This window comes from Rana temporaria, chromosome 12 (assembly GCF_905171775.1).
Source record: "Rana temporaria chromosome 12, aRanTem1.1, whole genome shotgun sequence".
Classification (NCBI taxonomy): Eukaryota; Metazoa; Chordata; class Amphibia; order Anura; family Ranidae; genus Rana; species Rana temporaria.
The window spans coordinates 88,302,514-88,324,270 of record NC_053500.1 but is presented as its reverse complement, the minus strand read 5'-3'; the positions used below and the strand labels follow the sequence as shown (position 1 = coordinate 88,324,270).

Genomic DNA, 21,757 nt, shown 5'->3' with positions numbered 1-21,757 from the left:
AAATATGTGTTCTAACAAAACTGTGGGTCTCAGTACAATTTATACATTCTAAAGGGGGAGGCACCTTGAATGTGACTATATTTAAAAGACAAATGGTCATTTAGCATCTACATGTCACTTCCAAAATTCTCTGGGAAGAAATGGCAGATAAAGCTCATTCACATGGGGAGGTGTGAATGACATCTGTTCAGGAACAGAAAGTAACATTGGCTTACATCCTGTTATTTGCCTAATCAATTTCTAGGGAATTGAACACAGTCAAAATATATATATTATATATATATATACATACATACATACATACATATATATATATATACACACACATACACACACACATATATATATATATATATATATATAGTCGTTACCCTCTGACCGAGAGTGATGTGGATCACATAAACACGCGACAAGACTTACAACATAAATAGACCTGAAGTGTGCCTTGGTGGTCTGGTCAGTATGCCAAGAAAAGGGGGCATACCCAAGGTAAGTAATGGGTAGTTAATTGAAGAAGGTTATGCTGAGAAGTGCCCTGAAAAAGGGAAGGGTGGGAGGGTGTCGAATGCGATTGAATGAGCAGACTCACGGACATGAGGTGAGCTGGGAAGAGTCGGCCCAGTGACGTGTAGTACCGCACACTTAACTGACAAAGAGCATGTGTGAGTGGGCTGCTTAAATACCCTCCGGGCTCCTCCCATAAACTCAGACCACCATACTGGCCTTCTTATTTATGGTCGTTACCCTCTGACCGAGAGTGATGTGGATCACATAAACACGCGACAAGACTTACAACATAAATAGACCTGAAGTGTGCCTTGGTGGTCTGGTCAGTATGCCAAGAAAAGGGGGCAAAAGACTCAGATAGGGAAATAGTTTTTATTGATTTCTTGTATTTATTGAGCCAGCTTGGTAAAGGCTTGTGCCATTTCTTCCTGAGGATTTGGGATGTATGTGATAAAACAAGAAAACTTCCATCAGCCTGATATCTTGATTACGTGGTCTGGGACTCCCTGTTGGGAGGCAGCTGAGGCTGCTCTAATTCGGAAAGAATGTCCAGAGAACTGACTGGGGTTTGAAGCCAAAAATACTTAGGAGGATTCTGACATGCTTGACACACTGGCTGCCACTCAGAGCTGGTTTATAAAGGGTAGCAACGAGCTACCATCAGATTGGCTGGGTAGATGGAGCAGTAGTGGGTTGTGCACCGTTACTGGGCGTCAGGCGGTGTTAGTCTGAAACAGGTTGATGTCAACCACCGAGGCTGGTTCGTTGCATGACTAGTCTGGGCAAAGCCCTAAACGGGGAACCAGTAAGGATTTTAGATATAGGCCCAGTAACAGCCCGGAAATCTCCGGAATTGTCTAGAAACATCCCCCCCTATCCCAGGAGGATCCCAACCTCCCCCGGATTAACAATCCTAGCTCAAACCCACCAAGCTAACAGCCCCCAAACCTGAGGCCTGTGTCTCGGTCGGCGGCCATCTTGGTACTCCCCAGCAACAGTGACACCTCTCATCCCCCCTTCCTCCCTCAATCCAACAGTACTTGATCCAGGGTTTTGTCCGATCGCCGATCAGGAAGGAATTTTTTTTCCCTGCGGCAGCACATTGGCTTAACACTGCCAGGGTTTTTTTGCCTTCCTCTGGACCAAGGCCAAGCGAGAGGATTCAGCGAATCTTCCCTCTATCGAAATGTAATCATCACCCCCCCCCCCCCGGTGACTGGCGACAATGGCTAATCTGCGATACTCTGCAGAGACTATTCGGGGTTTGAGACAATTCGCAACAGTATTACCAGCCGTCATCAAAAAGGCCTTAAAAATAGAGCAACTTTTGAGATTCGATCGACCATCAAAAATTTCAACCATTTAACCCAGCTCAAGCACATATCATGTGCTTTGATCAACACAAGATCGGCAGTAAAACACTGATTAGAAATCCACGATTTCTTACTACAAAACGATCTAGACTGCCTCTTTATTACAGAAAGCTGGCTTTCAGACGACTGCAACACCATTCTCGGAGAATTGGTGCCAGAAAACTATCGCATTATAACGGAAAACAGAATAGGGCAAAGAGGAGGAGGCCTGGCGGTGATCCACAAGATTCATATTGCAATCACTAAGCCAGCCCTTCAAAATCCCCTTCCATTTATGAAAACCCTTACTCTTCAACTTCAAACTAACCCCCAGGAGACTGTTCACATTCTCCTCTGCTATAGGCTACCTGGGCCAAAATCGCAGCTTCTGCCATCATTAACGGAGTTTATATCCACTTATACCCTTAACAGCAAACATCTTTTGCTGCTCGGGGACATCAATCTGTGGGCCAACTCCTCACAGGATCCCATTGCGGACGCCTGCATCGATCACCTGGAAGGTTTAGGGCTACAGCAACTTATATGCGGGCCAACACATGCTTCAGGTCACACACTTGACCTAATTTTCAGACAAAATCTGAAAATAAGCATTTTGGAAAATGAACCATTGCCATGGACAGACCACCAGGCAATTAATTTCATAATTTCCAAAATTCCACCATTGATAAAAGCACCCAAGCCGGTGACAATACACTGGGCTAGATCTTAAAAGAAGCTCCATTCGGAACTCTTCAAATCTACCTTGGGAAACAGAATCAGAACAATCCATCCACATCAAACAGCCTCAGATACACTGGATGCCATAAATGCAGCTCTGCTACAGTCAGCCGACTTAGTAGCACTGAAACGCAAAGCCCGCATCCGGAAAAAAAAGTCCGGCTGGTTCAACAACCAGCTGTCGCTACTGAAGCAAGAGCGCAGAAGGGCGGAAGCCGCCTGGAAAAGAAGCCCTTCAGAGGATAACCTCATCATCTACAAGGCAATAAAAACACAATATCATAAAGAAATCTTCAAAGCCAAGAAACATAATTTTTCTATGGCGATTAACAGCGCCCTAAACCGCCCCCGCAAACTCTTCAAGATGGTCACCCAGACCATGAATCCAGGATGTCTTGAAGTCCCCAATTCAGACACCCAAGAGTTCTGTAATGAACTATCGGATTTCTTCATCAACAAAATTGAAAGAATCCGGGAAAGCATTCTGCAAAACAATACCCCCCTCAACCCCCCCTTCAATCAACCACAAAATACCAACAGAAACTTTCTACAATCAACAAAGTTCACTCTGGAACCGATCTCCATCGATACCACAAAAAATACCATTGGTGCTTTGCGGAACAGCACAGCACCCAATGATATCATCCTCACCAAACTGCTGAAGGAATGTGCCGACATCCTGGCACCACCCATCACACAGCTTATAAACCAGTCATTTAAGGAAGGCATAGTGCCCTCCCTGCTGAAAGAGGGCACAATCCAGCCCATCTTGAAAAAACCTAGCCTGGATCCCAAGGACCCAACTCACCGCCGCCCCATAACAGGCCTAAACGTTCTCTCCAAGATAATGGAGAAAATAGTGGTACAACAGCATCTAGATACCCACAATCTACTCGATCGATTTCAATCAGGTTTCCGTCCCGGACACGGGACAGAAACGGCCTTACTCAAAATATGGGACGATGCCCTCGAGGCTGCAGACGAAGGAGAATCCTGTCTCCTGGTTCTGCTGGACCTAAGCGCAGCCTTTGACACAGTAGACCACAAAATGTTACTGATGCGACTGGCCGAGGTAGCCAGAGTCGCAGAAGGTGATTTACCATGGTTTTCCTCCTTTCTTGAAAACCGATCACAAACAGTGAAACTGTGATCTTTCACGTCGGAAAAGCACACTGTGCCATGTGGAGTCCCCCAAGGATCCCCCCTGTCACCGGTGCTGTTCAACATCTATCTTCGCCCTCTCTTTGATATTATCAGTAGCCAAGAACTACTCTATCACTCTTATGCAGACGATATGCAACTGTATTTTCGCATCTGCAACAAAAAGGATCATCATCTCAGTTTAGAGAAATGTCTCTCTTCGATAGAAAACTGGATGACTAAGAGTTATCTTAAACTCAACAGTTCCAAAACAGAACTTCTTATGTTTCACGCCAGCCGAAAGAGTCAACTGGCAACAACCTGGACAGTGCCGCCAATTCTGGGCCAAATCATCACCCCTAGCTCCAAAGTCAAAAGTCTAGGAGTCATTTTCGACGCCTTCATGACAATGGACGCACAAATAGGGTCAGTAGTCAGCAGATCGCACCATCTGTTGTGCCTACTACGCAGACTTATTCCATTTATCCCCAAAGAAGATGTAGCAGTCGTGGTGGGAACAATCGTAAATTCCAGACTGGACTATGCAAATGCCCTTTACCTCGGACTCCCAAAGTACCAAATCTCTCGTCTGCAAGTCGTACAGAATACGGCCGCCAGACTGGTGACTGGGAAAAAAACATGGGAATCAATCTCACCTTCGCTGAGAACCCTTCACTGGTTGCCAGTAAAAGACAGAATTGCATTTAAAGCACTCTGCCTGACACATAAGTGCATCCATGGGAAGGCTCCGCAATATCTTTGCGACAAGATAGAACCTCACAATTCCAATCGCGTTCTGCGATCCACCGACCAAAATCTGGTCAAGGTACCAAAAACCAAATACAAGTCCAAAGGAGAAAGAAGGTTTGCTTTTCAAGGTCCTAGACTATGGAACGCTTTACCAACCAGCATTCGGTTGGAGGAAAACCACCTGACTTTCAGAAGACAGATCAAAACTCTGCTCTTTTGATGTCATGAGACACAAACAACTAGCGCCCAGAGGCGATTCAGTTCGCATGTGCCGCGCCATATAAGTTTTTTCATTCATTCATTCATTCATTCCCTAAAGAGGGCACTCTTGAAAGGTAGGCGCTTGCCACTGACTACAGGTTGGTGCTTCTGTATGCCCTGTAGGAAGGACTTGACTGCATGGGCTCGAGAATACTGACGGTTTACTGGGGTCCTGCAGGGACAGGAAATGCTGGACGCCATCTAGATATGGCGTGATAGTATTGTGAGAAAGGGTCAGCTGCGTGTGACAATACGATATTAAGGCTAGGACATGTCTAACGTTGCCTATTGCTGCTCCGGGGCAAGGGGCCAAAAATTAGCGGTTAGTTTTCCAAGCAGAGCGATAGGCCTTCAGTGTGTTGCGTGCCAAGGAGTGGTTAATAAGCTGGGTCGCGTTGGTGAGATGCGACTTCAGTCCATCGTCAGCAATGTCCACAGTGGGACAAGTTGTTGGGTCGGCTCCAGGCTCTTGCTGGAAAAAACAACCATTCCAAGGTTGGAATAGGAAATAGGAAAGCGCATCAGCTGCTTTTTGCATTTGCCTGCATAAGATATTAACTGGTGGAGTGACAGCTGCGCGAACCTGCGCAGGAAGTGATGGGAAGTGACTTTGATCTACCTTAATTGATGATGTCGGCTGTGGCCTGATTGTCTGTGGTGAAGAACAGTGTCTGTCCTGTTCAAGTGTGGTCCCAGACCTGGGAAGCTGCCACAATGGGGTACAGCACAAGGAGTGATGAAGACTGGGTGAAGCAAAAATTTAAGAGAATTTCTGGGGGCCAAGGTTTGGAGAACCAGCGGCGGCCTAAAAATGGCCGCAAAAGCCTTTGGTGGCTCGGCTGACACTGCTGGGATGAAGATTGAAATGCTGTTCTATCAGGTGGGGAAGTTGTCCCACATAGCTAAGTCTGCTACTGATGCCTGGTCTAGTTTGAGAACTTAGACTGGATCTAGCGTTGGTGTGAGAAAATCAAGACAATACACAGGTGCTGGTGCACGCACTCGCAGGCCAACGTGCACTCGCTGGTGCTGGATATAAACCTGAACTAACCGCAGGGAAAAAGACAGAGAAAAGATATGTGGCCCGCGTGCCACTGAGGATGAATGGCCAACTGGGTGCCACTGTGTGTTTGTTTGGCTGATTGTTTGTCACTGAGGTGTTTTTGAAAGTTTAGTTTGTATTCGGGTTTGCACGTAGGTGCGTGCTGCAAAGTGTTTTATACTACTGCAGACAATATTGTGTGGTTGCAAGGGTGTCAGGTTGCTGGGACGATATTGTGTGGTTGTAGGGGCCTTGAGTATGAAGGTTTGTTTTGAGACGGCATTGCGTTGTTGCAAGGGTCTCAGTCTGGTTTGCTGAAACGATATTGCGTGGTTGCAAAGGTCTCGATGATTATGAGGTTTATTGGGGGGTATGTGATCGAGAGTCCTAAAAAAGGATACAGCACCTCATCCCAAAAAAGATTCAAAGGAGGGGAATTTTTTGGAAGAGTTGGGGGGATTATTGCGGTGCGATGAAGAAAGCCAGACAAAGTATGTATGTATATATAAAAATATATAAAAAAGGTTTATTCATTCAATTTTTACAAAATATAGTAATTCAATATACAGATAGTGCATAAATTATTTTGTGGGAGCAAGATCTAGAAATACATTTTTTCGATCAGGTCGACCCTACTAGTTTCGCCTCTTGGCTTCTTCAGGGGAATTAGGACAAGATCGTCTCTCTAGATTACTCTAAAGAGATGAAAAAGAATAAAACAATTTTAACATATGCATACAATATAAGCTCTAAAAGAACTTCGATTATATATGTTCAACAAAACATGTCATGTATATAGAGTACAAACAAAAGTTTGGCTGGGATCTCTGGCGGGGCAAGAGAAACCAAAGTTCATAGGAGCAAATGCGCATATATCCACAGCCTGGTAGCAGCCAATGCTGTTCAGCCCATGAGAGGGGGCTGGCAGCAAAATTCCATAGGTAGGAGAAATAAAACCTACCCTAGCTTCATGCACAGCCAGTCAAGGAAAAACCCCCTCAGGGTGGATATTGAAATCCAAGTTCAACTGACAGGACTTAAAAATACAGAAGAAAAAGAATCTATGTTAGAATATGTGTTATTAAATTATGATCTGTTTCAACTAATTAAACAAATCCATAATAGAGTCAATAGGGTTAATATATGTAAAACAGCCATACCTTGAAGCGTAATAAAATCAAGGTGAATACAGGGGAATTAAGTAAGACAATAACATGGGCACTGAAGAGCCTCAATTCATCTGAGAAAAAAAAAAAAAAAGGGTGTTTGAATAGATTTAGTATACTTCATAAAGTTAGTGAGAACATGGGTAACTAAATTATTAAGTGTAAGCAAGGGATCAACTTACATGGAGTATTTAACTAGATGAACAGTCTGAGTGCAAGCAAACATCAGCTGGTGATAGAAAGTCAAAGGATAGTCGTTTGCAGCAAAAATCAAGGACCAGTCAATTGCAGCTGAAAAGTCCACAGATAATCTCCTTTAAAAGGGGTAGAAAATGAATGGAAATAAATGAAAAAGTGAAGGTTTAGCCATAAGTATTCAAACCTTACACAGAGGAGACAATAGTGAGGAGAGTGAATGGTTGCAGGATGGAAACTTACCTATCTTTAAGAGGAATAAAGATATCTGTCAGTACCCTGTTGGTAGCAGACAGATAATGATCATATCATGCTATATATAGCCTGTTGGGGAGGCGGGTGCATCGCTATTGGATCTCAGAGGTCACATGGTCGCTGAGATGCCTACAATTCCCACACTCCTTAGCGCTGAAGCAGCCGTGTCATATGATGACACCGGCCAATCAGCGGAGCCGCACTCTGGAGAAAAAGGAAAAAAGGAAGGAAACGTATGAGTGCAGAGGGGAGGCACACAGAGCACTAAAAGAGAGCGATTGCCAGCCAGCAGCACCAAAACAGTGACACATACACAGAGCGGCGTGGACCATGACCGCAAGCTGACTGATCAAGGCAAACCAAGCAATCAAACATGAAAGCAAAAGCAGTAGATCATATATTGTAGAAGTCAAAATATAATAAAGAATTAAGACAAACAAAAAATCACTAATAAGAAGGGGAGAGAGACCCTGAACAGGGATGTGAATGGGCTGATGTATGGAAAAGGGCTGTAGTGGCTTATTGGGAAGGATGCGCATTACCTCCAGAACTAATTAGGGCTCAAGCTAGTCCCACATATAGGTGAACCCAGAAAGGAACAATTGCCAAGCCAGAGACCCAAGCCAAAATAAAAAATTATATACAACATATTTACCAATAAAATGAAAAATGTAGGGTTTACACTATATGTACAAACATATGTATTCAGTATATTTCAATACATACAATCAAAAATCGACAACATTATTATTGATTCATAAATTATACATCAATATTCAAAGGAAGTAAATGTGGTTGTTATAATGATATATAGCAATATATAACACATTATTGCCCCCATCATAAATGGGAGCAGGTGGGTTGATTTTAGCCAGTGCTATACTCTATATACATGACATGTTTTGTTGAACATATATAATCGAAGTTCTTTTAGAGCTTATATTGTATGCATATGTTAAAATTGTATTATTCTTTTTCATCTCTTTAGAGTAATCTAGAGAGACGATCTTGTCCTAATTCCCCTGAAGAAGCCAAGAGGCGAAACTAGTAGGGTCGACCTGATCGAAAAAATGTATTTCTAGATCTTGCTCCCACAAAATAATTTATGCACTATCTGTATATTGAATTACTATATTTTGTAAAAATTGAATGAATAAACCTTTATATATTTTTATATATACATACATACATACTTTGTCTGGCTTTCTTCATCGCACCGCAATAATCCCCCCAACTCTTCCAAAAAATTCCCCTCCTTTGATTATGAGGTTTGTTTTGTGATGGCATTGTGTGGTTGCACGGGTCTCAACAAGTAAGGGGTTGCTTAGAAGATGTTGCATTTTGCAATGGTCTCAAATGAGTGTCAGGCCGCTGAGACGACTTTGTATGGCTTCAAGGGTCTGAACGGGTGTCAGGTTGTTGAGATGACATTGCGTTTGCAATGGTCTCAAATGAGTGTCAGGTTGCCAAGATGACTTTGTATGGCTGCAAAGGTCTGAACGGGTGTGAGGGTGCTGAGACGGTATTGCGTGGTTGCAAGGGTCTTGATGAGTGTAGGGCTGCTGAGATGGTATTGCGTTTGCATGGGTCTCAACAATGGTGTGAGGCTACTGAGATGGTATTGCGTGGTTGCAAGGGTCTTGATGAGTGTAGGGCTGCTGAGACGGTATTGCGTTTGCAAGGGTCTCAACAATGGTGTGAGGCTGCTGAGAAGATTTTGCATGGTTGCAATGGTCTCAACAGGTGTCAGGTTGCTGGGCCGAGATTGTGTGGTGACAATTATTTTTTCTGCACTTTTTATATTTCTTTTTCCTTTTTTTATTTTTTATTTTTGCATATTTTTATTTTTTTATTTTTGCGTTTTGTAAGGGTCATGTATTGCAAGGGTCTTAACAAGGGTGTCAGGCTGCTGAGACAATTTTGTGTGCTTGCAAGAGTCTCGATGAGTGTGGGGTTGCTGAGACGGTATTGCGTTTGCAAGGGTCTCAACAAGGGTGTCAGGCTGTGGAGACGAATTTTGCGTCGTTGCAACGGTCTCAACAGGTGTCAGGTTGCTGAGCTGAGATTACGTGGTGGCAATTGTTATTTTTTATTTTTTTGTTGCGTTTTATATTTTTTTTGCCTTTTTGCGTTTTTTTTTTGTTTGCATTTTGTAAGGGTCATGTGTTGCAAGGGTCTCAGCAAGGGTATCAGACTGCTGAGATGATTTGCATGGTTGCAAGGTCTCAATCAATAAGAATTGGGTTACTGAGAAAGGATAGAAACACCTGGTTTGTTTGTACCTTAAGCAAGCAGTATAAGGTAGAAGGACAACGCCTGTTTGAATCGTAGGTTCCGCAGGGGCCACTAATGAACGATATGGGAGACAACGAATGGTAGCAAATTGATAAGACATAAAGAATGTAATAACAAATCTTACTTGCGACAGTGGGCCATGCGAGTGAGTTTGCGGCGGACTGTGGCTGGAGTGAAACATGTCAGGAACGTGTAGCGTGATGCCATGCATGGGGCAAAACAATGAGGTTTGGTGTAGAAAATAGAACACGAGAAGTGCGTATCAATGCTTTGTAAGCTCCACTGCGGGAACCAAACATATGGTACAGGTGACACCATGAGTGGCCACGAATTTGACATGACAAACAAGCTAACGAATCCTACCTGGCACAGTGAACGTGCGACTGGGTTTGCTTTGGACTGGAGTGGATGTGCAACACATCCTAAGAGTGTGGTGTGGCGCCATGCATGACACACAGGCAATAACTTTGGTAAATAAATGAGAGAGAAGAGCCGTGTACAAACAATTCGTAAGTTCCGCTGCGGGAACTAAAACACACGACATGGGGGAAACAATGAATGATAACGGTAGAAAGTATGCAATGTATCTGATACAAAACGGTTGTAAAATGCATGAAATTAATCTGATACGAATTGATAGTAAGGAGTATTGAACGAATCTGATACGAATTGGTTGTGTATGCTACCCCTTGCTTTGAAACCGAACACCTACCAACCACCCATCCCCCAGGCTAATCAAGTGCAGACAAGGCACCATGTGAGTCCAATTACCACCTCAATCTGCCAAAGAACCCATACAAACACATGTTAATCTCCAAATGGATTTACAAATAAATCGTATGTTTGGCAGAAGGAAGTTACAAATGTACTACGCCTGAGCCGAATGATGTTGGAACATGAGCAAAAGTAACTCAGAGGCAGATTTTTTCCCAAAAGGGATGCAGGATAGGAAGCATAACAAATTGCAAGATTGCACAAGATACCAAAAGGTTTGAATCCTACCTGCGACAGTAAGCGGGAACCACCGGCGAAGACCGTGAAGGGAGAAGCCTCAAAGCGCTTGCGATGTCGAATGCGATTGAATGAGCAGACTCACGGATATGAGGTGAGCTGCGAAGAGTGACGGGCCACAGGGCTGTCTTTTCCATTGGGCACACTGGGCAGTTGCCCGGGGGCCCCACTTGCCTGGGGGGCCCCCATCAGCTGCCCAGCAACCCCAGTAAAAAATGGTGGAGAGCAGCGGGTCAGAACTGTAGAACTGTATCGTGTCTATAGTCTCTGAGGAAGAGTCTGAAGAGGAGTCAAGAGTGGGAGCGCCTCCGGGATGGGGGTCACGGGAGAAGTCAGACATGAGGAGACAGTAGGATAAAACCAGAGCAGCCATGCTGGAGCCATCTGACTGAGCCGTGCATGTTGCACCTGAGAGGAGGTCAGTGATAGCGCCGCCAGGCCGGTCTAAGGGGCGGGTGGTTGCTGATGCAAGGGGGGAGTGAATACAAAAATATTAGTGACCCCCCCTTACCTTAGTGTATTTACACTCACCAGAGTGCTCCACACATCAGAGTTCCTGGTGTTCCCCTTTACATCAGAGTCTGCAGGATTCCCCCTTACAGTGCAAGGACCCTGATGTAAGTGGGAACTCTGATGTAAAGAGAAAGCAGTGAACTCTGATATAAGGTAGTCTCTGAGTCCCCCTCCACATCAGAGTTCCCCCTTACATCATGATCTGCAGCGTTCCCCTTTACATAAGAGTTCCCTTTCACTGTAAGGGGGAATCCTGCAGACTCTGATGTAAGAGGAAACTCTGAGAAGGCTGGGTTATAGTAACCTAACCTTCATGTCAATGAAGAAATTTGTAAAACTGTAATTTTAGGTACTTTTTTTGCAGTGCCAGTAAAAAAAATGTTGTTCTGCCAGTAAATTTAATGATATTTGTCAGTAAATTCTTGTGCACGATTGTGTAGACAGGGCCCCAGTGTACTGTATTGCCCGGGGGCCTATAATGCTCTTAAGATGCCACTGACGGGCCAGTGACGTGTAGTACCGCACACTGAACTGACAAAGAGCATGTGGGAGTGGGCTGCTTAAATACCCTCCGGGCTCCTCCCATAAACTCAGGCGTACTTCCGTATTCCCGGACGGCTTACGCAAACGACGTTGATTTTTACATTTCGACGCGGGAACGACAGCCATACTTTAGACAGCAATACACTTGCTGACTAAAGTTAAGGCACCAAAAAAAAAAGTGTAACTTTGCGACGGGAAACTAACGTAGCGGCGACGTAGCGAACGCGAAAAACCGTCGTGGATCGCTGTAACTGCTAATTTGCATACCCGACGCTGGTTTACGACGCGAACTATATATATATATATATATATATATATATATATATATATATATATATATATATATATATATATATATATATATATATATATATATATATGTGTGTGTGTGTGTGTGTGTGTGTGTGTGTGTGTGTGTGTGTGTGTGTGTGTGTGTGTGTGTGTGTGTGTGTGTGTGTGTGTGTGTGTATATATATATATATATATATATATATATATATATATATATATATATATATACACACACACACACACACACACACACACACACACACACACACATATATACACACATATATACACACACACACACACACACATATATACATATATACACACATAATGGGGCTGATTTACCAAGCCTTTACTCCATGACTCATGGAGTAAAAGCAGGAGTAGCAGCCGTTTTGACATTTACTATTGAAATACGCTACTAGTGCAGTGTATTTCAATAGTTACTAAAGTGCTCAGTGCGCCCAGGAGAGGGCGCATTGTGCGCCTGATAGACCTGGCGCACGGCACATTGAAATGTAAATTGCGGGGGTTCGGGCGGGAGTTTATTAGGGGAGGGAGGGGGTGATGCAGGGGAAGTGTAGTGACATGTGTTTGAATGTGTTTGGCGGGCCGAATTGAAAGTGAAAGTGTTTTTTGGAAACCGATCCCGTACGCTTACACAGTGCGCCTGAACCTCTGGAGGTTCATTTGCATACTGGGCATGCGTACAGGGAAATTTCGGAGCTTCCTGTGCGCCTTGTCAGTACGCCGAGAAAATCTTGGTAAATACCAAGCGGCGTACCCGTGATTGCGCTGCGTGACGCGGCGCACGGGAATCTCCGAGCGGTTTTCAGCCTGCGCTGACCATGAAGGGGAACTCCGCGCCAAATTTCAAACTTGAAATCGGCGCGGGTCCCCCTCCTGGGGTACATTAGGCTCTTAGGCTTGGTCTGGAACGTGAGGGGTTAACCCCGCGCTGAAAATCGGCGCGGGGTTCCCCCCCAGATCCAAACCAAGCCCTCATCCCAGGCACGCAGTCTGGCCCGGACAGGAATGGGGGTGGGGACGAGCGCCCCCCCTCCTGAGCCATACCAGACCGCATGCCCTCAACATGGGGGAGTGTGTGCTGTGGGGGAGGGGGGCACTGCCCCCCCACCCCACAGCACTCTTGTCCCCATGTCGATAGGGATAAGAGCCTCTTCCCGACAACCCTTGCCATTGGTTGTCGGGGTATGCGGGCGGGGGCTAATCAGAATCTGCGAGCCCCCTTTAATAAGGGGGCCCCCAGATGCCGGCCCCCCACCCTATGTGAATGAGTATGGGGTACATCGTACCCCTACCCATTCACCTGGGGGAAAATGTAAAGTTAAAAAACACACCACACAGAATAAAATAATTTATTAGTCAGCTCCGGGCCCTCCCCCTTTCTTCTTTAGCTCTTTTTGAAGGGGGGGGTTTCTTCTCTCCCAATCTTCTGCCGGGACCCTGGGCTTCGACGATTTCTGCCGGGGGAGGGCGCCATCCCTCGGTCCTCTCCGGAGCCTTCCGCCGGTGGCCCCCACCCCATTTAAGCTCTTTTTGATTAGGGGGGGGCATCCGGACTTCGGCGACTTCTGCCGGGGGATGGCGCCTATCCCCCGGTCTTTCCGGTGCCTTCCGCCAGGGCTCCGGTCTTGTTCGTCTTCTGCCGGGGGTGCGCCAACTCCCCGGTCTTTTCTCTGCTGTCTTCTCTGTTCCCTCTTCTGCCTGTCTCCTCCGGGAGCCCAGGGCTTTCTTTCCGCTGTGTTCTCCCTTCTCTTCCATTGGATGTTGACACGACGAGGTTCCGCGCTGACATGCCGTGTGAGCGGCGAGCATCGACTTATATAGGGCAATGCCACCATGTGACCTCAACCCATGTGACATCACATTCTCTGGGCATGATGGGAATGTGATGTCACATGGGTTGAGGTCACATGGTGGCATTGCCCTATATAAGTCAATGCCCACCGCTCAGACGACATTCCAGCGCCGGACCTCGTTGTGTCAACATCGAATGGAAGAGAAGGAAGAAGACAGCAGAGACAAGCCCTGTGCCCCCCGGCAGAAAGCGACGAAGCCCCCATAGGCAAGGAGCTTCGTGGTGAAGGGGGTCCCGGCGGAAGACGGGGGGGTAGGTGCACCCCCCCGCAGAAAGCGACGAAGCCCGAACAGCGATCTGTCATTTCCCCTAGTCAAGTAAAACACTTACAATTAAGACGTTTTGAAACAGCAAGTATAGAGTAGCCGGCCGGCAAACAAACGAGGCACGTCCTCAGTACGCGGTGACGTCAGCACGACAACCTCCCAACGTTTCGTCTTCGAGTAGACTTGATCACGGGAATGAGGGTGCGTGCCGCGTCACCGCGTTAAATACACAAAAAAGGCGTGTCGAATCTATGTTTAAGACGAGTGCAAGCCCGCCATCTTAAGTCAGGGAAAACATAAGGGCTGCGACCGCACTCATACAATAAGGCACATAGTGCCGCGGTGCATAGATTAATAATGGACACACTATAAATACAAACTACAAAGAGGAATAAAAGCATCTTAGGAATAAAAAACAGGAAATAAAACCTAATCCTATTTCTCTAAGGCATGGATTACTTATGAAAACCGAGTGGGCTACAGGCTTGAAAGAACACCATCGGGGCATCCATACAGCTAGCCGAACAACCTAATTGAAAGGTTCAGATCGAACATGGATAGCAGCAGGCTTGCAGTCATCAAGTAACAACATCAACACTGAATATAACTATAAATAATATTGGGTGACTAAACAGATGAGTGACATATAATAAACATGATTTAGACTCCAGTAAGAGAGATCAAGCTCAAATATTAACATAACAGTGAACAAAGCACCGTAAAAAATTCATAAGGTCAAACTGCCATGAATCAATTTAGGCAGTGGGCCTTACTCAAAAAAATTTATTAACCCAAAAAAATATATTATAACAGAAAATATGAAATATATAAAAGTGACCAAGTGTAAAATAATTCACATTAGGTGATATAACAAAATCTACTGAGGTGACACCACTCTCAAAAGAGATAAGAGGTGTTAAGTTAAGTGGACGATATTATGGCAAAATAGTTTTTATATATATAAAAAAGTTTAAAAACAAAAATATATGTATAAAAAGGGGCAAAGCTGATTCAAGAATTTTCTATGAAACAGTTGACGTCAACTTCAATGTTGAGTCCATGAGGTTCATAACTCCTCAACGTATGTATCCACATCATTTCTGACCTTGAGATACTCCTGACCAGATCATTACCTCTCCAGTGGGCCCGGAATTTATCAATCCCTATGAATGTAGTACCTGCAGGGTTTTTATTGTGTACCAACAGGTAATGTTTTGAGACCGAATGATTCGGAAAGCCACTCAAAATATTCGTCAGATGCTCATTCAGACGTATATGTAGGGCCCGCTTGGTCCTCCCCACATACTGTAGCCCGCATGGGCATTGGAGAAGATAAATGACCCCCATCGTAGAGCACGTGATGAATGTGTCGATGGGGTAGCTAGTGGACGTACGGCTAGAGCAAAAACTTGTGGTCCTCTTAGGGGTGTTTTTGTTCACTACACACGTATTGCATCTGCCACATTTGAAAAAGCCCACCAGACCTGATAAAAACAGACTGAATCTCGGGTGGATCAAGGACATTTGGTGCTAGTTTATTTCTAAGTGGTTGTATCCCCCGGAAGACCACCTGTGGTTTGTCTGGTAAAATTTTACTCAAAAATGTATCGCTTTTCAGAACATGCCAGTGTTTAGCTACTATCTGCCTCACACTAGCATGCTGACAGGAGTAGTCAGTCACAAAGGGGGTCTTGACATCACCCGAGGTGTTCTTTTTGGGTTTGACCCTAAGTAGCTGTTCTCGGTCGGTGTTAATGACCATTTCCAGAGTTTCATGTAGAGACTCGGGAGGGTATCCCTTTTCTATAAAACGTTGGGTCAATACTCCAGCTTGTTCAAGAAAGGTGTCATGATTGGTACAGTTGCGCTTCAATCTAAGGAACTGCCCCTTAGGGACTGCACCTAGCCAGGTCTTATGATGGCAGCTGTCACTCGGGATGAAGGAGTTTCGATCAGAGCTTTTGAAATAAGTCGAGGTGACAAATTGATCTTTATCTATTGAAATGACTAAATCCAAAAAATTAATACTTATCTGGCTGGCTTCATACTTAAGTACTATACCTCTATCATTCCTATTCAAAAAGGACATGAAGCAAGACAACTCAGCCTCAGACCCCCTCCATAGGAGGAGGACATCGTCGATGTATCTGGCCCACAGCATTATCTGGGGCCTTGAGACCACATCGACGACGTCCTCCTCCCATTTGGCCATAAACAAATTGGCCAGGCTGGGGGCGTATTTAGCCCCCATCGCCACTCCCCGATCCTGCCTATAATATTGGCCATTGTGCCAAAAGAAATTATGGGATGCTGCGTATTGCAGCAACTCCATAATGAAAAAAATCTGGTCCTTCTGTAAGCCTGAGTCCCTCTCAAGGAAATGAGAGACCGCCTCCAATCCCAGATTGTGTGGGATCACCGTATACAATGACACAACATCAGCGGTGACCAACCACATATCTGGAGATGGTTTGAGGCTAGACAAAGTATTAATAACTTGTCTCGTATCCTTTAGAAAGGAAGGCATCTTGCCCACCAATGGCTGGAGGAAGAAGTCCACATATTTGCCCACCCGGGACGTGACCGAATCTATGCCACTGATGATTCATGGCAGTTTGACCTTATGAATTTTTTACGGTGCTTTGTTCACTGTTATGTTAATATTTGAGCTTGATCTCTCTTACTGGAGTCTAAATCATGTTTATTATATGTCACTCATCTGTTTAGTCACCCAATATTATTTATAGTTATATTCAGTGTTGATGTTGTTACTTGATGACTGCAAGCCTGCTGCTATCCATGTTCGATCTGAACCTTTCAATTAGGTTGTTCGGCTAGCTGTATGGATGCCCCGATGGTGTTCTTTCAAGCCTGTAGCCCACTCGGTTTTCATAAGTAATCCATGCCTTAGAGAAATAGGATTAGGTTTTATTTCCTGTTTTTTATTCCTAAGATGCTTTTATTCCTCTTTGTAGTTTGTATTTATAGTGTGTCCATTATTAATCTATGCACCGCGGCACTATGTGCCTTATTGTATGAGTGCGGTCGCAGCCCTTATGTTTTCCCTGACTTAAGATGGCGGGCTTGCACTCGTCTTAAACATAGATTCGACACGCCTTTTTTGTGTATTTAACGCGGTGACGCGGCACGCACCCTCATTCCCGTGATCAAGTCTACTCGAAGACGAAACGTTGGGAGGTTGTCGTGCTGACGTCACCGCGTACTGAGGACGTGCCTCGTTTGTTTGCCGGCCGGCTACTCTATACTTGCTGTTTCAAAACGTCTTAATTGTAAGTGTTTTACTTACCTTATTTTATTAAAAATCCTGGCGGTACTTCACTATGAGAGTCTGTTATTTTTCATGTGACCTGGCTACCTGATCCCTGGATTTTAGGACCTTTTGAGAACGCTTCTCCGCTGATTACCTTAACACACTATTATGCAATATTGATCCCTAGAGGGTCGTCTAGTTCCGGTAAGGGTCAGTGTGTTTTTTCTGGTGGTGGTGCTCTATCTTCCCTTCACAGTGTCTGTCAATATTAGTCACTGGGAGTAAGCCAGAGTGTCTGTTCACCATACGTTTTTGCACTACTGTTTTTCCTTGTTTTTCTTTTTTACTGGGTCGAGTCCTTTGAAGTTGGAGTTTCTACATCAATCTAGATTGGATCTTTCATTGGTTACATCGTGGATGGCTTATTTTGATCCTTGGGATCTATACTTCTGGTAAGGGTCAGCTTGAATGTGTTTACCCTGATACAGATTCAGCATTATCCACAAGAATTGATCCAGCATTATCCACAGAATTGAACTCATTTATTCTTTTTGGATTAATACACATTTGTTCTACCCTTGTCACATGTGTACACACATTGGGACTTTGTATTCAGTTGACCTTGTAGAATTGAAATATGCCATTTCTAGTTTTAAAATGTATAAGGTTAATTGTTTATCTTATGTTCTTAATTGAGGAATATCTAGTGACTAGTTAAATACATGTTTGTAGCTGGTTACCTTGCCAAGTTTGGTTGTCTTAGTTTAATATGTTTTTTTCCCTTATTCTTGAATACATTTTAACCGTTGAGAAGCCGAGAAGAGGTCACTGCGCCTCTCATTTTTCGGTCCTAGGACTCTCCCTCACTGTAGTTACAGTGTAGGGGGCCTCCTCAGACAGACTTTGTGCCTCTGAGCTCCTGTCATTTTTGAGCTCAGAAAGCCTACTTTTTATTTCTTGCTATGGATTTCAACCATCTCAATCTAATTAGATTACTGTCTATCATCTCCTTTTTTTTTCTTCCATCCTATTTTTCTTATTCTTTCTCCATTTTCCTCCCTTACTCTGGGTTTTGTCTAATACCACAATTTACATTTGATATGTACTGTTATATTTTTCTCAAAACTCTTATATGGCTCCATTGAATGTACTTACCCTAAATACACAAGGTCTAAACATACCTCATAAACGTACTAAAGTTTTCAGGTCACTTTCAGCATCAAAAGCACACATAGTCTGCCTCCAGGAGACTCATTTCACTGAATCCTCCACCCCTAAATATTTTGGTGCAAGCTACCCCCAGGTTTATACAGCCTCAGCCAAGTCCAAACACAGAGGAGTGTTAATAGCATTTCACCGAACTACACCCTTTTCCCTAGAAACTGAAATCAAAGATCCAGAGGGTCGCTACCTCATACTTATAGGCAACCTATGCGATATCCCAATAACAGTAGTCTCATATTACGCACCCAACAAAAGACCAACATCATTTTTATCCCACCTTCTTCAAGTTATTGATACACATAAAGTAGGCACACTCCTGATTTGTGGAGATTCCAAACAATTTATCCCTATTTAGATAAATCACCATTACCCCCTACATCTAATTCTCAATCTAGATCGTTTCAGAGACTCCTTCAACAACATTCATTAACAGATTCTTGGCGTGAAATTAACCCATCCAAACTCCAATACTCCTTCTATTCTCACCCTCACAAATCCTTTTCCCGTATTGATCACATTTTAATTTCTATTTGCATGTCCCCTGAATTGCTCACCTCATATATCAAACCCTATACATGGACCGATCATTGCGCTATAATTTCCACCTTTAACTCATTACTTCCAAAAGCACAAGACTCAACGTGGCAAATAAACAACTCTCTCTTATCACACCCTTCACTCTCTCAAGACCTAGAAAATGCCCTAAAAGAATACTTAAAAAATAATAAATCCTCAGATATATCCCCACTAACATTATGGGAAGCGCATAAGCCTGTCCTTAGAGGGTATTGCTTACGTCAAGCATCACATCAAAAGAAAGAAAAGAAAAAACTGCAACAAAAACTTGAAACTGAATTTAACAACTGTCATAATAAATTCCAATCTAGCCCTACACCGCAGAATAAAACACAACTTGCGAAAGCTAGCTTAAATCTAGACCTATTTTTATCCGAATCTGTAGATAAAACTCTTCGTAAATCCAAACAAAAATACTACTTCCAAGCCAATAAACCTGGCACTCTCCTTGCATGTGCACTTAAAAAAACTAAACAACCCATCCAAACCAATCCGACTGAAAATCTCCCATGATAAATATACAAGTAATCCAGTCAATATCCTTTATACCTTCCACAAACATCTCACCTCCTTGTATAAAAAAGAAGACTCTTTCGACCAATCCTCAGCAGAAACTTTTTTTCTCAAATAAAACTCCCTACTCTATCCCAAAGTCATTATGAAAGCCTTGAAAGCCCCATCACTCCCATTGAAATTGAACAAGCAATCAAATGCCTCAAACCTAATAAGCGTCCGGGACCAGATGGGTTTTCAGCCCTTTACTATAAAAAAATTCTCATATATATTAACTCCCATGATGTTAGAAGCATTCAACTCCATCATTAATAACCAATCATTCAGATCTGAAACTCTAACAGCAATAATATCTATGATTCCTAAGCCACAATCTGATGACTCTTCCTGTGCTAATTTTAGACCTATATCGCTCTTAAATCTAGAGATAAAATTATTAGCGAAAGTGATTGCAACCCGATTGAATGGCATAATAGGTACCTTAATAAGTAACGACCAGGTTGGTTTTATCCCAATGTGCCAAGCAACTGATAATGTTCGTAGGGCCTTGTTGCTGATCCAAGCAGCCAAAAAAAGAAGAATCCCTGTGTGTCTACTGTCACTAGACATCAAAAAAGCCTTTGACACGGTAACGTGGCCCTACCTACATTTCACTTTACAAAGATGGGGCTTTGGCCCACATTTCCTTAGTTGGGTCACATCTTTTTTTTTTAGAGGAGGAATTTATTGAAAAGCAGTACAGTACAGCAAAAATTCCCCATTTCACTCTGGGGTACATTACAATGTCCACTATATCAGAATCAAACAGTTGACTAAACATTAGTCAGCAAAATAAAGGACAAAAAATACACATGGAAGTCAAAATATTGAACAAAAAACAAAGCGAAAATTGACTATATCCTATGATGAAAATGAGAGCGGAAATCAGTGACTCACTCAATTCAAGAACAGGATGTCATATTACATGGGGGGGTTATCCTAGGAAGAATAAAAGTAGAAATTGTCGCGCCAGACACCCCGACTGGGAACACAAATGTCTGGAAACAACAAACTAAACCATATTATCAAACTCCCCCTTTGTATAGGGTTCACTTGCTAGGCCCCAGAATACCAGAACTCTCCGGGGCCCAGGAAGTAATCCGCACCCGAAAAAAAAAAATAATAGGTGAGTAATGTTTATAAGTACCCATAAAAATGAGGAAGAACGTACCAATATTGTCCATGATTCCCCACAAGGGCAAAATACCGATGGAGCGAATCATAGACAGTAAGGAGCAGGATAAAATCTAGCTATGGCTTCCAATTCGTAGCGTTACCAGAGTAAGGAATGAAGAAAAGCATAGAAAAGAGAAAGATAGAAAGAAAAGTAGATAAAGGGCGATACAAGAAGAAGAAGAACCAGCTCACAACTTATACAGTGCTACTCTTATGCGAATCAACAATACCAGGGATCAAGGATATTCCCATATAGTCAGCCCAGGGTTCCCATGTTGCCTCAAATGTTTTGGTGGAGTTCGACAAAGAGCTAGTTAGCTTTTCCTGTGACATAACCCAAGAGATCTTTCTTTTAGCCTCCGATATTGAGACTTTCGGTAGTTTCCAGGCCCTGGCTATAACAAGTTTTGCCCCTAGCAGCATAAACGCTATCAATTTACGGGTGGATTTAGAAAGCTTAGGAATGAAAGCGTTTAATAAAGCTATTTGAGGGGACTGCAGAACAGGGGCACCCGAAACTTTTCGAATAATACTAAACATTTTGTTCCAGAAACTCCTAATCTTCGAACATTCCCACCAAATGCGCAACATGGAACCCTGAGCCTGACAGCCCCTGAAAACATAAAGGAGAAGCGGAAGAAAACATCACAGCAAGTCTGGTGGGAACCAGGTACCACCTCATCATAACCTTAAGGTTGGCTTCAATCAGAGATACATTTATTATACCTTTATAAGCTCTCGTTCCCGCTCT

The 21,757-nt window shown here is 43.7% G+C and overlaps 1 long non-coding RNA gene across 1 annotated transcript; it reads right to left on the bottom strand.

Annotated features, from left to right (window-relative positions):
- Nucleotides 1-6,384: 6,384 nt before the first annotated feature.
- LOC120919539 lies at nucleotides 6,385-7,430 on the bottom strand. The gene is made up of 5 exons (XR_005744588.1): nucleotides 7,395-7,430; nucleotides 7,139-7,270; nucleotides 6,951-7,030; nucleotides 6,752-6,826; nucleotides 6,385-6,485 (listed from the first exon to the last, which is right to left on the bottom strand). It is a non-coding gene; the product is annotated as an uncharacterized LOC120919539 (long non-coding RNA).
- Between the last annotated feature and the right edge of the window lie 14,327 nt (nucleotides 7,431-21,757).